Source organism: Temnothorax americanus, unplaced genomic scaffold, assembly GCF_048541705.1.
Source record: "Temnothorax americanus isolate GAGA-0224 unplaced genomic scaffold, ASM4854170v1 Scaffold22, whole genome shotgun sequence".
Classification (NCBI taxonomy): Eukaryota; Metazoa; Arthropoda; class Insecta; order Hymenoptera; family Formicidae; genus Temnothorax; species Temnothorax americanus.
This window is the reverse complement of record NW_027509360.1, coordinates 3,447,151-3,464,624: the sequence shown is the minus strand read 5'-3', so window position 1 is coordinate 3,464,624 and position 17,474 is coordinate 3,447,151. Positions and strand designations below refer to the sequence as shown.

At 42.2% G+C, this 17,474-nt stretch overlaps 2 protein-coding genes across 8 annotated transcripts in view; one reads left to right on the top strand and one right to left on the bottom strand.

The window, feature by feature from the left end:
* Stet (stem cell tumor) overlaps window positions 1–17,474 on the top strand; it is a 374,089-nt gene that overhangs the window by 22,144 nt on the left and 334,471 nt on the right. The window lies entirely within an intron of this gene.
* The window catches only part of LOC143898154 (uncharacterized), a 185,999-nt gene continuing 181,673 nt past the window's right edge, over window positions 13,149–17,474 (bottom strand). For all 5 annotated transcript variants that reach the window (XR_013257122.1, XM_077407428.1, XM_077407427.1 and 2 more), the window contains one exon: window positions 13,149–13,419. The gene's annotated coding sequence lies outside the window, so the exon portion shown is untranslated. The remainder of the gene's footprint in view (window positions 13,420–17,474) is intronic.

Genomic DNA, 17,474 nt, shown 5'->3' with positions numbered 1-17,474 from the left:
ACATAGCGCCTGCGTAAATTGCCAGCGGTGCTCGCATCTTTGGGATTCCGTTCCGAAGATGCAATAATCATATACTAAAGATTTATCAAATAGACCTTCCGTGTGGCGAAGCAATCGAACGAACGCACGCGCGAGAGAGACACGGTGCACGATAAACAAGCTCGGCATATGCCTTTGTCTCTCGTTGAGATGAGAGACGAGATCGCGTCTCGACTCGTCGAGATGGTAGATAGCGCGTTCGTTTTACCCGAGTCACCCCGTAGACGAGCGAAACTCCGGAGCTCGGCTCCATCGAATAAAGCGCCCGAACCCGAACAAATAATGCGGCTCCCCCCGCCTCCCCACATGCTTCCGGTCTCTTATTTCACCGGATAGCCATCCGAACACGTGCCCCGTTTCCTCCTCCTCCTTCGCCTCCTTTTTCCTTTTCTTCTTCCGCAAAGGGGGATGAAGGATCGGTAATAGTGAGAGCTCACCACTTCTCGCTGTTACTACCTCATTGGATTCAATAATTTGATCGCAAATCAACTGTGAGCGAGGGTCGATACGTACGCGGCGTTTTCGCCGAAAGATTTCCGTATGGCTGATCAGACATCCGTTAAATTTAATATTGCAAGCTTTTGTAACGCGTCAATTGCAGCGCGCCTTATTTCGATGATTGATATCCGTGCTATTTCTCTCCGAGGGTGAGGAATTAGATATCAGCGCGAAATATCGGGCGATTCTATTTTAAAAATAACACTTGTAGAAAAAATCGTAAAGGTAATCTTACATTATATAGTATTTTACGCATATACTATACTGTATTATCATAAATCAGGTTCGCAAAAGATTCGTGATTTCGTGATATGAATAATTATATATAGATAATAATATATAATATATGAATCCCACACAATATAGAGTTACGATTTATTCAAAAGTTCAGCCCACCCTGAAATTATTCTTATATTGAACATAATCCGTTCGTTATATACATATATATATATATATATATATATATATATCCTAATAATGAGTAACAGTAAAATACTAACGCCTTGCGTATGGTGCAAATTTCCAAATTTCTGTACAACGAGTTTTATCGCAAGCTGCAACAAGCTTTGGGCACGGCGTATCGGTTGCGTCGCGTTGCATCCGTGTTTGCGCGCAGCATCCTGCGTACATACGTCGCGCGTCGTGCGCCTATGCACACCCACGACTCGACGGTCCCACCTGGAGGATGTCGTCGCGTGCCATTAAGGGTCCCGTTGGCAAACGTTTAATGACGATATGCCCCGAGCACGTGTCAGGACGTCCTCCCGGCAATAAAGGCCCTCTTAGACGTCGTCCTCTCTCTCTTTCTCCGCGCCTGAACCATTCGATCCTTCCTCTCCACGTACGGTCGTCGGCAAAGCAACCGTACAGCCTGCGAGCCGCGAGCAGTGTGAGTCTTCGTTCCTCTCTCTTTCTTCCTTTCTCTCTCTCTCTCTCTCTCTTTCTCTTTCCCTCCGCCTCTCTCTTGGCTCGCAGGAGCGGTTTGCGTTTCCTGCGCGGCACGCGACTCCGAAGTCCAGCTGCTTCCTGTCTACCACACTTCTCTCTTACTCACCTCCTCTTCCCGTTCCGCCGACCCACGCATTATCGTACCTCGCCGTCTGACTGTCCCCCGTGATCCCGTTCGTTCGTGGCTCCGCGTTTCCAGCGAGCCATTGTATTCGAGGGAGATCGTCTTTCATCGTTCCGTCACGATATTTCGAATTTGCATAGTTGAGAGAAGGGTAAATGCGACAAACATGATGGAAGGAATGGCAAACTCTTATTATAGAGACCTTATTTAATTTTTATGAGGGTTATTTTATCGCTGATCAAATTTTTTGGGATAATCTAAATTTATAGAGTTTTCGAAATGTTTATTTGTACAATAGTCAAAAAATTGAACTAATATATTTTAAATAGTAGAACGAAAGAGAAAATAGGATTATTTAAAATAAATGATAAAAAAAGGCAGATGTTGCCATAGAATAGATAAAACATTTCTTTAAAGCTACAAACAGGAGACTGCACGAATCGTCGTCGTTGTGTGCTGGACAAGAGATTGAAGTAATTATTTCATTTGTGTCGCTAATCACACGCGAGCGATGGTCGTTTAAATAGCACCATGTTTTTGCCCGCTGGAATAAAATTAATTAAATGAAATGCAATTTAATTGACTTTATTTGCGATCCGATCGGATATTCCGGCGGTGTAGAATCGCGCGTTGCGCTGCGCGTGCACGTCGCGAGTGTGTTCCGCACGTATCCGCCGTCCTTCTGTTCTCCGTCTATCTTCCTCTCACCTGTGCCTCGCGACATGTCGCGCAGACAGGCGCAGCACACCGACGCAAGTACAAACGATATCGATTGCTGTAATTAACCGTCCGCAACAGGCACACGGCATGACATTGCGCGAATGCGTGCACGCGTGCGTGCATGCTCGCTCGTTGCGTGCATTCATCGATGACTCAGTGAAATCGCGTCACGCGCTCTCCGATGCAAGTAGAACGATTTTTAACATTATCGCGCCGTGACTTTCATGCATTTCATGAAATTTATTTACTTAAGTCTAAATAAAATTAAAATTCATAAATAATTAATTCTAATTATCTTTAGGCTTAATATCTTAGGCATTTGCTCTTATCGTTAAAAGATACTTATTTACTCGCATTTGAAGTATATACTTTCCGCTGTTAAATTGTTCACGTGCTCATCACAGAAAGCAGATACATCGGCACGGTGGTCTGCCGCGGAATTAATTTCCGCGCGAATAATTCGGCCTGGAATTTTTTCTATGCGTGTGTGGTATTATCGGCATCTCTCGCGCCTCTGGCTTCCATCGTTCTCTCCCATCTTTATCGGATTTCGATCAGATGAGAACGCGGACTCGACGAGGAAAGGTGAGGACGGGGGAAAACAATTTGTTCACCACGTGCTAGTAAACTATACCCTCTTAGGATCATCCGATAATCGCTTGACTCCTGCGCTTTCGTTTGTGTAAACCGGATCACACATCACACCGTGTACGCTTTTATATTTGGGCCGCGCTTGTTTTTGTGTGCGTATATATGTGGTCCGCGGCCAGCTCTTTTTTTTTTTTTTTACACATTCACTCGCCCATGTGGCCCAAGCCGCGAAGAGGTTGAAGCGCGTGCCAGCAGGGCGCGGGAAAACGATTAGTTTTTAATTTGGTCCGGGCCGATTCGATCGCGTGAAATTGCGGCCGGGAGGCTCGTGCGTTCGTTCTAGCTTCGGATTTTTCGGCAGCTCGGGGAGCGTCCTCTCTCTCGACTGTTTCTTCTCCTTTTTTTCTCTCCCGTTTTTTTTTGCAAGGGCGTTTCGCTGCACGTCCAACGTCTGCCTGGGCGCCGGTACCATTGGGAGCCGGTTGATCAGAATCGGAATTGCTTTTGACCGCAACTCGATCAAGAAATGCCCGACTCCACCCTTTCGTCCTAAATTCCCTGTTTTCAAAGCTATTTTTCTCGGAACACGCGCGTGGCCTCGCGATTGCCCTCCACGAGCTCTCTGTATTTTCCGATAAATTTGTATTTCGCGAAATTCTGCACGCTTCGATCGATGATAAAAGCGACCAATCCAGCGGAGTGTTTATGGTCACCGTGGATTTGTAGCTCTCGATAATTTGATTTAGAGCCGTTTCCTCGCGGAACCATTTTATTCATGCGGATATCGCGTTATAAAATATGTACATACACTGGTTTTGATTTACATATGATACGCGACATATTTTGTTAACTATGTCTCTCAATGGCACGTTCAGTTATTTTCATATACATTTTATTACCGCAAATATTATACAATGCCTCTTTTAATCTGATTTAATTGGATTACCAAAAAGTTAATCTGTCGGATGAACATATGTATATGTTTGTTTAAAAGAAATATATATACTTATGTTGCACAAGGAAAGAAACCTGAAGCCTCTTTCGTAAATATGTTTGTCGGCACGTGTTACGTTAAATCTCGTTTAGATCTAATAAAAGAATATAATTACTTCACATGCTCATTTGCGGTTCTTAAAGAAGCTATTCTTATAACGGAATTGCACAATTGCATTCCATTCTACAAAAATTCGTGGCACTCTCGCACTAGAGAAATTCGAGAACTATTTCGAGAACGTTTGAACTATGTATGTCTTGTCGAATGTGGAATGCGTCGAATTTCCGAATTCGATCGCCACTCTTTCTTGGAAGGAACCTGGTGAGATGTGCGTCTTTTAGGGAAGATCGTCACATGCATATACACACACTCTTCTTCATGCACATTCTCTCTTTCTTTTTTCTCTCTTTCTCTATATTTCTTCGGAGCTGAGGAGCGTCTGTGCGAGCCACCAGTTCTCCCTCCGCGCCGTTTGCCTGTCTCTCGAAGCCGGGCCTCACCGCGTGCAACATGTCGCGTGCAGGCACGTGCTCCGTAATGTATAATCTGACCTGTGGCCGGAGGCGTTCTACAGCGCCGATATAAATTCGAAACGGCGGATATATGCGAAGGGGGGTGGGGGTGGGGGGGGGCGAACGCAGAAGAAGACGAAGCCAAAACTGGTGGAGGACGTTCCGGTAAAAAGGCCGTGGAAATCGACGAGTACTTGTCCGGGAGATACGATCTATTCCCTCGGCTAGCTATGCGGGTTCAGTTCGCTCGTGGAAAGCCGATTTTCAACGCTTCCGTCGATGCGGGAAGTTGCGGGTCAGTTCGGAGATATATTATATATGTATATGCGCGTAGTACGCCGGCGTACACAAAAGAATATAGATAGCGACAGAATGGCGGTATGGAGGGGACTTTTAATGCGGCCATATCAGAAAACGTAAGGTCGTTCGGTAGCGCGTATCGCGTTCCAGATCGGATTCACGGATATAAATTTGAGATCTTCATGGCGCCACTAAAGCCGCTCGAATAGAGCACATTGTGGATGAAAGTCTTTCTGGTATCTGCGAGCGATATTAAGCGCCGTCCTTATCTAATCCTTAAATCGGTTTCTCATTGCTCACACACACACACACACACACACACACACACATATCGCCATACTGTAATAATAGCAGGTAGGTATCTTGACGTCCATTAAAAATTATTATACTTAATACTAAAATTGATCGATTGCGCGGTTTGTTTCCATAAATATCGTTCAAAAATTTATGCTTTAGGTGGAAAGTAAAATATCTCTTTCTTATAGTACTTATACGCGATACACTGAGCATTTTTCTTAAACAAAAATTGACCTTGAAATGATCAAAGGCTGCCGTTTAACGGTCGCGAAATTCGGAGCTGGTTTGCAACAACTTTGTTGAGACGGTGCGCGACGCGTTCGTGCGATAAAAATGATCGCTCGCGTGGAAGGCACAATCCACCCTGTAATACACTCAGCGGTTTCGCGGAGAGGCGTTAAACCACGTGCGAATGCTTTAGGAACGGAGCGCACGGCGGGTCTGAAACTGTTAACGCCGCAATTTTCTCGGGCAGGCTTCGTAGCGAGGCAAATGAGGGCCGCAATACGACTTCGGGGGCCCGTTTAAAACCGCTGATCCTTAGGGATCAAGATACTCGTCGTCCCCACCCGCTCATTTGTAGTCTGCTTGGTTCTACGATACCGCAAAGTCGGATCCCGGCGCGGCGGCGCGCCTGGTTACGTGCCGCGCGAACTCAGCGGTTTTCAGTTCGACACGCTCGAGCTTCTCCCATATCTCTCTCTTCTCTTTTGCACTCTCTTTTCTCTCTCTCTCTCTCTCTCTCTCTCTCTCTCTCTGTAACTGTTACGGAAACAAGAGGGAATCTACGTAAACACGAATAGATACTGGTATAAATGGTCCACCTCGAAAGCGGATAAGAATCAGGGGTGACGGAAGGAAACGCGATGGTTAGCGATCGTGGGGCGGTTCGTGAGATGGGCATGCGAAGGGGGCGAAGAGAGTGATGCAAACCTTGCCTCTCTCTCGCCTTTATAAAAATGCAAACGGCCGATCATTTGAATACGTATAGCCGGTAATTCAGATGAAGCGAGCGCTCGCCCGCCCGCGTTCGCGTCACGCGTGCACATTCGTGTTTGCGTCGTGTATACGTGTTGTGTGAACGGTGTTTAAAGAAGAAACGCGCAAGAAAAGGCGACCCCGAGAGAGAATCGATGTGGAGAAGGTGTGTCGCGTACAAAGATGTAAACCGTCTTATCCTCTTCTGCGCGATACGAGCCTTTTCTTGCCCATCTTCTCCACCTTCACCTTCTCCCCCGTCTCTTATTCTTCTTTCTCCCTATCGTCTTCGTTTTTTATTTCCACTCGTTCTGTCCCACCTTTTCGATGGTTAGCGTCCAGACCCAAGAGCAACGTGAATCACTCTTAAAATGCAAACTGTTGCAGGAGAAATGAGGCGGGATTATATGTTTATCTCTCACTTCTCGAAGAAGAAAGCATTTCCAATGGCGTTCCGCAGCTTTTTTATTTGATAACGTTTGCAAATAATGTTTGACAGTTAATTGTGTGTGCCTAAAATAGATACTCATCAACAAATTAAAATTTTTTTGTTAATTTTTTAATATTTTCAATTAGTCACAATTATCGTATTCTGATACATAAAAAAAATTCATTCTAATTATTACATAAAAAAAGTTCCACCAAATTAATAATGAAACGTACATACATACGTACGTTGATTTTTACGATGACTTTAATTGCATTTAACACATTTGACGTAACGTTATCAACAAAATGTTCCGTCTGTCTATCTGAATTCATCTGAATATTTCAACATGTCGACGGAGCATAACAATTCCGGGTGCAAAATAGAATGCGAGATGCCGCTTCCAGAATGGGATCATAATTCGTCTAACGGCGGAGAGCAAGTCGTACCGTTGCGTAACGATCGATTCCAAGCTCGAGATAGGCTCGGAAGATCTCTCTGGGGGATAGAGCTGCAGAAACAGAGATGTCTGCGTCCGTATGCACCGTGGCGAGTGCGCTTCCTGGAAGGAGCTTATGAATATTACTCGCTCGAGGCGGACGTTGTCGACGGCTTCTGGACCGGGTGTGCGTATAAGGTGCGAGGTAGCACGTGACGACGGCGCCCTTTTGTCTTTTGCTTTATTTGAAATTCCATGCAAACGTCGGCGCGAGGCTGCGTGACCGCAGCGGCCAAACCCGGACCGGGTTCGGGTTGGTTGGCGTTACCCATAAAACAAGGCATTAGTACTGATCCTTTTCTCGATAACCGATCTCGGCGATGGTGGCAAATGATGAGAACGACGACGGAGACCTTGCTGCCGCTGCCGCCGCCATCGTCACCGTCGTCGACGTCGCCGTCGTCATCCTGAGGTTCGACCTGCCTCGGGAATCCCGTTTCGTCTCGTTGCACCCGCAACCTGGCATCTCTCATGAATAATATCTTCCGTGCATTTACATGCCGCCACGGACTACATCGCGCGGATCCGAGACCATCTCCTCCTTCTCCTTCATCTTGCCGTGCCCGGATCTCTCGTTCTCCCCGTTCGGATCGCGAAACGCTTTTCCGTCTCTCCACGTGTATTCATGGTGTATCCTCTGAGAAAGAGGAGATGTTCTCCCGCCGATAAGAACGGGCTTTTCCTTTCTTACCTATCCTATCCCTCCGCCTTACTTAGCGATCGTCGATTTCTCTATCTCGCTCTCTTCCATCGTGTTGTTATCCTTCGTTCGCTTCTTCTACCGCTCAGCTCCCGCGGGACCTTACGAATCGTTTAATTCGATCTACTTCCCAGATTCCCGGTCTTCGTACATCCCGCGCGTCGCGACACGACGCGCTGGTCCTTCGAGATCCATTTATTCGGCTCCGAGACCCACCCTGGACCCGATTCCATTTTCCTCCTGCTACGAGATTATCCCGAATACGTACAATTTGGATTGGTGTATATCTACCATCTGTTATCTATCTCGGGAAGCCGGGATAGGTTCGCGTGCGCGCAACGGGCGGCAATTTATGTTTCATAAAATGCTTGTGAGAGTGGGATACAAAAAAGTTATTTCGCCATGATATTTTAGATATAGTATTACCAAGGGCGATAGTTTTTTTTTATAATGAAAGTAAGCAAAAGGCAATCGAGAAAATAATTTCCTTTAATATATATATATGCAAGGAACAGAACAATTTACGAAATGCACTGTATTCCACAGTTATGTAAAAGAATTATTATTATTATTTTATCATTATATGTAACTTTTCTAGTTATTTCAGACAATAATTTGTAGAACGAGCGCGATTATAATAAAAACCGCGTAAACAGAAAATTCAGCGCGGTTAATAAGTTGCATGATGATAGACGTCGTCTGCGGTGAGTTTCAAAGAGGGAGAAAGCATCGGTAAGGCGGGGAAGGGTGAGGGATATAGTATAAGTGTCGTGGCAAGATCCGCGAAACCGCTAGGAATTCCGGAAGAAATAGCTCGACGGTATTCGCCCGTTTCTCGGGCGAGCTCCCCCGAGTCGCGACATTCCTGCAGCGTTCGCGGGAAGGGCGGTTTCGTTGTTTCGCTACCCTTTGCTTCGTGCTTCGGAAGACGTCTCGGGAAACATTCTTAACCGTGCTCTCCGGGGCGACGATCCCGACACGGGATGACGTTGTTACGAGACAAGGTATATATTCGCCCGCTCGTGGAAACTCGCGGCAACGGCGTCGCGAGACTCGAAATCTCCGGCGAATTCGGAACCGTTTAAACCTCCCCGAAGTTTCCCCGTCGCCCTTTACATATGTATATACATAGGTGTGTAGGATCGACTTGTAGGATGTGTCAGTTCTCTCCGACGCGGACGATTCTCGGTCCTTGATCCGAGACGGACAAGTTACGGGCGGAATATGGGCGTTCCGATATCGCTTCGTTGTTCCGTTCTCCGGTATTTCGCTGAGCTGTTTCGACAGCATATCGATTACAGTTGTATGTACAAGCGCGTGAAATCGAGGTTTTATCCATTATTTTACTATATAAAATCTTTTTCCAACAAGATATTATCGAAGCATTAACGTTATTTCGGACCTATATATGTAATAGAGAGAATATAAAAGCTTTTTGATAAATTAAAACATTAAAATTCAAATTTTGATAACGAAACTGTGTTCTTCAGATTATTTCAAATAAACTATGATTAAATAAAACATTAATTTGGAATTTCGGTAATTAGAGAGCGGCAATAAATGAGATAATCGCTTTTGATATCTCTTTGTTATGTAAACTTCAATTCTAAACGTCAAAGAATCAGTTATTAATGTAAAGCATGGCATTCGGCATAGCGATGAATTCGAAAGCAGCTCTGCAGAGGCGCGTTCCAACGATCATTGAACGATCGACCGTTTTTTGGGAAAACAACAGCGTGCGCGATAGGCAGGTTGAGTGAACGCGAAAACACGCGCAATGCGTCTGTTTACGAGAAGTATCGTGCGGATAATGGTGGACCACCATATGGACGCACGGTTGCACCGTGGAACTGTAATTTGCATACGCGCACAGCTGATGTCTGGGCCCGGGACTGGGCCCTCTTCTCTAGTTCGGCTCGATTTCGAGGAGGAGACGATAGCGCGCGGCCGCGCCTCCCTGCAAAAAGGAAGAACGGCGAGCGCGGGGACGAGAGAGCCCGCGCGGACGAAAGAGACGGGCACGAAGAATGGGGCTGGCCGGTAGTCCGGAATCGGCAGCTCGTTGCAACACATGTGCAACACGAGCGCACGCGAGAGAGCCTCGATTCTCCAATTACTGACATTAATGCCGCTTCGCCCCCTGGGCAGGACTCGCGAACAGGTTACGCAGCGGCGACTCGCTCGAATCGTTCGATGCGAAGGCCGTGCGATTTGACACGAGCTATGTACTCGTCGCCAGAATAGCATATGATGATCGTCCCTATTGGGAAACCAGTAATATTCGTCCGTCGCGAATTAATTATAATTTCCGACGATTATATCGGTTACAGATCTTCTCAGATATTCTCTTGCAAAAGGAAAATAAGATGATGGCATTTAATTTAAATATTAGCCAATCTGAGCTATCATTCATCACAAAGTGTTTAATTAATTTGGATTTTTTTTTAGCTGAGATGTAAATGCGGACTTATATATGTATCACTTTTGTAATTTTTAATTTTCGATAATTTGATTTTTTAATTATCTCTACTGCTTACGATCTAAAATATAGGAGATAGATATTTAAAGATGTACAGATAATTATTTAATATATTCGTATAAAATTTAGTTTAAAAGATATTGGAAGAGAGAGACCCCAGAGTTGGAGAAAGTTTCTTTGTAATATGTGTGTGTGAGGGATACAGATTAAATAATAGAATTAAAACCAGGATGGAAAATTCATACTTCAACGTAAAAATTTGATGAAAGAGAATGGTAATTAATTAATTTAAATAAATATTCTTTCAAATATAAAATAGATTTTATTCTTCAAATAGATGTGTATATCCTCAAATAGAATTTAATATCCAATAAGCGCATGCATCGCACGCGCGCGAAATTAATTTGAAATATAATGAACAGAATATTTGATGTGAATTTATATTATAAAGCATTAAATATTTCGACTGGCATATGATATTTGTTTGTGACATAGCTATTATTTACAAAAGTGTTAATATTCGCACGATACTCGAGCAGGCGTTTAGCGTCTCGAGTAATAAAGTACCTCACAAAACACGATTGTTTTTTGGAAATAATTAGTGTTTAACAGTTCGCGCATTTTCTTTAATGATACTTATCTCGCGTTGCATAATTGTGTTGATATTGAATGTCTCCGTATTTTTATTTTTTCTTACTTCGCGTAGAAAGAATATATAAACGCTCATTTTGAGGCTAAAACAGCTGGAGAGAAATATGCCATTCTGAAAAATGGCTTTTGCAATATTTTGTTGGTCGTATAATTCATTCGCAAAATATATATTATCAACTGCTTTCGCGTCGCTTGGAGAACGTCGCGTGATCCTCCCTAATGTCAGGTTTCCGAGATATTATATTCGGTACCAGACATATGTCTTGAATACTTTTGTGCGTTCCAGTGGCCTCTTCACGTGGACTATCCTCAACGGAATTTAATATCACAAAACTTTGTAGATCTATCGAATTACGTACCATGTACCATCGTTCATACATAGCGAATTATTTCAATAGTGTATGTTTTTCGCGCGAAATGTAAAGAATTTTTAAGCACGTCACATCTGATGCTTCAATAGCCTCTATATGACACATTATTTTACATATTTACATTTTTTAAATATAATACTTCTAGATAAATAGTGTTTAATATAACTGTTAATTAAACAACATTTTGAAAATACTTTATTGCTCTAGTTTGACAAAGAAGAACTGTAAAAAAAATTACGATTTTATTCTCCGAGCAAAATCGCGTACAATTTCTACAAAAACTACTCAAGTTACTAAGCAATCAGTTACACGAGATAAGAAATGAGCTTCTAGTTGGAGCGTCATCTTCTAATCTGGGAAGTGATATCGGAAGTGAAAATCACGCGAGACGATCGATTGAGAGAGCAGCAAGACGTTTCGAGTGAGGATCGACTGATTTAGATGTGAGTCACGCGACAGTCAGGTGCTCGAAATGCGTCGATCTCGACGGACGGTGAGGCGCGATATTCCCGGGTGTCCACGTGAGACGATAATCATCTTCGTGTGGGTTCGCTCCGTTCTGGATCAACCGGCGGCGCGCCCCGCGGCGCGTCAGGATCAACCGAACGCGCGTCAGGATATTGCTTCCACGTGGTCGTTTTGAAAATCGTTACGCTTGACATTAGACGGAATTCTGTGTGGGCGTGAACGCATCTTTATTTGGTTCATTGTCAGACCCTGAGTAGCTTCCTCTCGCCTATATACAATATGCTTTATCTTCGGTATGCGTGGATTAGAACACGCTCGTGACCACCGCGGTCACGAATCGGTCTCTCGCTTTCATTATCCTTGCACGAAGGAGCGAAGGAGATCCGGGGCATCTCCAGGGATCATGATTACATACGATCGATATGGAGATTGATGGAATTCATACGGGGGAATTTGGCTATTACCGCGCTAATCGCTCGATCAAAAAGTGCACGGGAGTTATTCAGGGAATTATAAATGTCTGACAATATTTTTAAATGCTGTAAAGAGTCGTTAAAATACTTGCGAGTTGCTTGCAGTTGTTTTTAACGTACAATCTACTTTCACTTTTAGACTCAGAAATATTGCAATTTCCGTCTATACGATAATATCGCGCTTAAGTAATATATATGGATTTGTTTCCTTACGCGCGATATTATCTTTTCTACGAATCCAGTCCCTTGTTTTCAATTATGAAATTTTTGTCCCCCCGCTTCGCAACATTGAGCGAGGCAACACGATATAATCCAATATTCATATCTATTGTCGGGATTCTAAGGTGACGATCAATAAAAGTACGACGTCTATCATGTGATATCTAAATTGGAAGGTGGTGGCAGCCGGCCAACCGAGTCGCGGCATTAGCGACGCTATTGAATTATTTTGCGAGCCTCGCGATGAGAAAGAAACCGGTCGACCCGCTCACAATGAGCGAAGTAGACACGAAACGAGACCGGGACCGGCGAAATAAGAAGCCGAGAAGAGATCAAGAGGACTAGCTACCTCTAGCTGCGTCGTTCACGCACGAGATGCGGCCGGGCTGCGGCGCTGACGCGAATATAATGAGCCGCGGTAGCAATTTGGCGAAGGTATGGCTTCAGTGGATGGACCACCAGGTTGACGATTATTTCTGTAAAGGAGCCACCTGTATCCACTGACAGAAGCGTGAGGTATATATACTGTACGCGGCCACCATTAGAACTTTATTTGTGGTCGCTCTCTGAAAACGAGATGAACGACGTGTGACCAACTATCATATATAATAGCGCGACCTTTTATTCCATCACGCCCGAGTGATCTAATCTCCATCGCTCGAATTACTGTATTTAAATTCGCATTTTAGCGTATCGATTACGAAAATATCAATCTAGAATCGTGAAAAAAAACTGTTATTTTCCCCGTTCTTTAATATTTTTGTTGAAGTCTAACGAGTATGAAATCTGAATATTTCTGTCAATAGAAATTACATCAACTATTTATAATTACATCTTTAATCAAACAGTGCCCTCGACAAATATATTTTTATTTAATGTGGCAAGTAACTTAAATAGCTGCGAGCTTAGTATTAGGCTAAAGTCGGATTTTTTTCCAGAAAAAAATTCCCTATTCATATATTATTTCTCACTTTCGTTCGCGAAGTAGATTCGGATCCTCATGGTGGTCTCGTTTTTGGCTTCTGGTAGCATAGGTGTGGCATCCTGCCCGCCCCTTCTGTTCTTTTCGTCCTCTTGAGCAACCCCCTCTGTCAGCCGCCTCCCCCCCGGGAGCTCATTTATAACGCTCACCTGGGAAACACAAAAGGACTTCTTTCATCCTTGCGCTTTAATGCTTTCTCCCCCAAGTCGCCGCGCGTTGTCCTTTTTACACGTTATTTCGTCGCCGCCTTTCTCTCCCAGCGTTCTTTTTCTCTTTCCTCGTTCATCCCACGTGCTCCCTTTTTTACGCCCGCGATTTCGCGATACTCTTTCACCTTCTATTCGCTCTTCATCGTTTCTTTTTTTGCCGCATTGAATCGCATAGCCCGCAGAATAATACTGATAAGCTAAACCACGCGATTTTTCTATGATTGATAATAGTTTCATGAGCAGAGCATCTAACTTCTTACACTAGTCTCCTCCCGATATATGTAATACGAAAAATTTTCAACAAATTTTATTTTAAAGGATAATTTAATGAACGTAATAATGTGGGTTTTATCACGACTTCATTATTTGATTTTTAAATATAAAACATTAACAGGAATTTTTTATCACTTAATGTTTTTATTACAACTTTGCGCATGACAAATAAGTACTAAATTATATCCTTTCTGATAATAAATGTTATAATGAATCTTTTATGATGAATGAAAATGGATTTTTGCCGCAGAAAAAAATTATGTGTATTGAATGATGCATCGCATCGAAACTCGCGTATTTTATTACAAGTCTAGTTATACTTATTTTTATTAGAATTGCATTTCGTTGGCTTTGCGTGGCAGTCAAAGATGAAAAGTTGTTGCAAGAACTTGGCTTTTCATCTTTTCCCTAGATCACCGCTACCAGCCGAGATAAATTAAAAGAGAAAAAAAAATGAATCAAGATTTATTTTATATCGTTCTCCGTGACTTATGAAAAATAGAAAAATACATATCAAATGAAATCATTCTTGAGACAAATGCGCCTGGTGTCTATTAGATCAAATTTTTATTTTTATTTTTTATTGTTTATAGTTACCGTTTTAACTTTAATAAGTATAGCAAACCACAATATTTTTTATTTGTATTTTCCTTATGATAAATTATACAATATTTATCATATTGTTAAAAAAAAGATATATTTGCAAATGACCATGCTGAGCTTTATTATATTGTATATTATAAAATATGCAAGAGTACACATTGTGTATATGTACATGATTATCCTTCTTGAAAATATAATTCTCTCTATTTCATATATACGTAATTCATATTTTAATTTAAAAAAATATAATACAGATATATATTTTGTTTCCTAAATTTTAAAAAAGTTTTGTGACATTGACACATCATCGTCTAAAGATATATTATGGTGTACGGCATGTAGGAGAGACTGGTGTTTAATCTAGGGAATGAGATGTATCTGAAGACGAATTACTTCGTTGTGTAGCTATCCTTGAAAATTAACTATAAGAGTGATAAAGTCAACAACTTATCACAATTAATCAAGTCGCAACGTCTTTAATATAAACGTGATGACATGTGATTTATCTTTAGAGATATTTTTATTTTTCATCTTTTATATTATTTTAGAGTTTCATTCGTTTTGCATCTCGTTATTATTCACATTTAATCGCATAACAACACGGCGGACAATTTAAATTTTCGTATAATTCGGTGCGCAACGCTGAATTATCTCGTACTGTTGAGGAATGCATGAAACGCGTGACGAAATTAACTACGATGTTGCGACGTTAGTTCCGTTGGCTATTACGCGGACAGGAAAAGGGCGTAAAAAAATGCAATTCGCGGCACGGTAAACGCTCCGTCGCGTCGTCGGGAAATACGGCTCTGAATGCGCACACACGAACAGAGCTACACCGCCAGCCTTTCGATTAAGATGGATCCCTCGTGCTCGTATGCAAAGAGACGCCATAACTCCTCCAGGGGTCCTTCGCTATCCTCCATGGAAATTACGTAAATCGCTTCCCCCGATCCTTCGTCGATCTTCGATCTTTCCTGGATAGGGCGGGTGTCCCCGACCGACTCTGAATCGCCAAGATCCCCGAGATCGTATCCGAATTTAGAAAGCGTTGGTGAAGATGGTATGAGTGGCGACGAGTTCCTCCACTTCGACGTATCTTCGCTTTCGGACGACGCATTTGACCTCCGTCACTTAGCCCTTGGATATACAAATATCGGGCATATCGGGGTCAAATGTTCGATCGACTGTTTAAAATTGCGGAATAGGATGATGGAACTGCGCGGACTGCTGAATATATTGAATAATTGAATTCCCCCAAAACGTAGATAAATTTAAACATAGGAATCCATTTTATAAAAGGTTTATGTGAATGCCTCCTCTTCAATATCGAAAAGTCGCGGTTTTAAAATTATTAAACCTTTCTTTTTATTCCTATCTCTTCACTTCAAGCCCCACGAAAGGAAATTGAAAATCTCTTACTTATATATATATATATATATATATATATACGATTAAGTTACATCAACTCACGCTATACTTTACATATTAAATCTTGATTTGCACACTCTTTATAGTAGAAACATATGTGAAAAGCCATGACCTCTTCAAAATTGTAAGGATATCTTCTCTCTCATACGAGGAAATACACTGAAATTAGTTACTTTATTTATTAATGCTTTTTAGTTGAAAGTATAGCAGATAATTAGAATTAAATCCATTTTTATACAGAATTTTTGTAAGTTAAACGCCTATAGTTCCGAACAAACTGGATCGCAATTGAATATTAATAAGACCACAATGCAGATTATACGGTGTTGATCATCGCGTTAAGCCGTTTACTCTAAATTATTGCGACTGATATGCCTTTCGGAATTTACTAATGCAGACTATACGTTGCAAATTCATCCGGCGTATGAATAACGTCCGTAAAACGTTTCATCGCGATCAAAGTGAACGCGTGCCATGCGACCCATTTTCTACATAATCATAGACTGTCTCCGTCGCGGTTATTAATCGCCGTTTCATTATCGCTACTACCGCAGAGAAGAGGTGGAGGCAGGGGGATATCACGCATCGCGGAGATCCGTATACGCATTACGGCCGATTACGCCGATAAAATCGCGCGATGCATTAGCAGCGCGCGTAATCGTTCGTATATATACATACGGTGTTCGAGAATACATGCGTGATATTTTAGGAGCAAATTCTTGACGAATTTTTATCAAGCAAGGCTATTTACTTAACGCGGCTATTTACTTTTATATATCATGTAATTTTTGAAATTTTTATCTTAAAAATAATAACTATAATTGTGAAACATCAAACGAGAATCCCATTAATTCAAACAATAATGTTCCTTTGCGTCTTCAATATACTGAATTTGTGAAAAACTCTTATTTCCAGCTATCAATAAATTATTGACATATTGTACGTCAACTTCTACTAAAAAAGAACTGGTTACAATATCATCAAAAAATTTCTTCCTGATATGGTACGTTCAGGTACACCCGGTGTATATGCGAACGTAGACTATCCCGGAAACACATGCCGTTCAATCCGACGCGGTCGCGCATTAGCGCTACGATTTCCAGCCTTGCGGAAAATATGTGCGTAGAGCGCGGTGCGCTCATTAATTACCGCCGCCGGTGATATTACTGAATTCCGTTGGTCGAATATATCACGGAGGACGAGTCTGCGTTACGCGAGATACAGAAGCGAACCGACAAATTGGCCTCGACATGCTTGCTGCGTTGGTCTCAGATCCGTGATATTCGATAATCGCATTATTAATATTGATTATAATATGTGCATACAAAAGTGCTCAAGAAACGATGGGATTGCATTACGCGACGGAGAACATTATTATTTGTCGTCATGTGTGAACGTTGTATGTATTTCCTAAATATTTTGAAAAAACTTGTCGAGTTTTTTTGACGTAATATATGTGGCCGGATATTTAAGGAAAAAATGGTTTTCTCTCGATAATACTTCGATGCTTGGGTATTCACGATTACGGGTTTAAGAATATTTTACACGTTAACAGACAAACTGTTATACAATGTAAGAAATTGGTGGAAATTTCAATTAAATCCAAATTCGTGATTCTCTAGAGGATAATCTAAATATTTCTCCCAAGTGTATAATAAGAGATTAGAGTAAATGCGTTTAATTAAGATAGT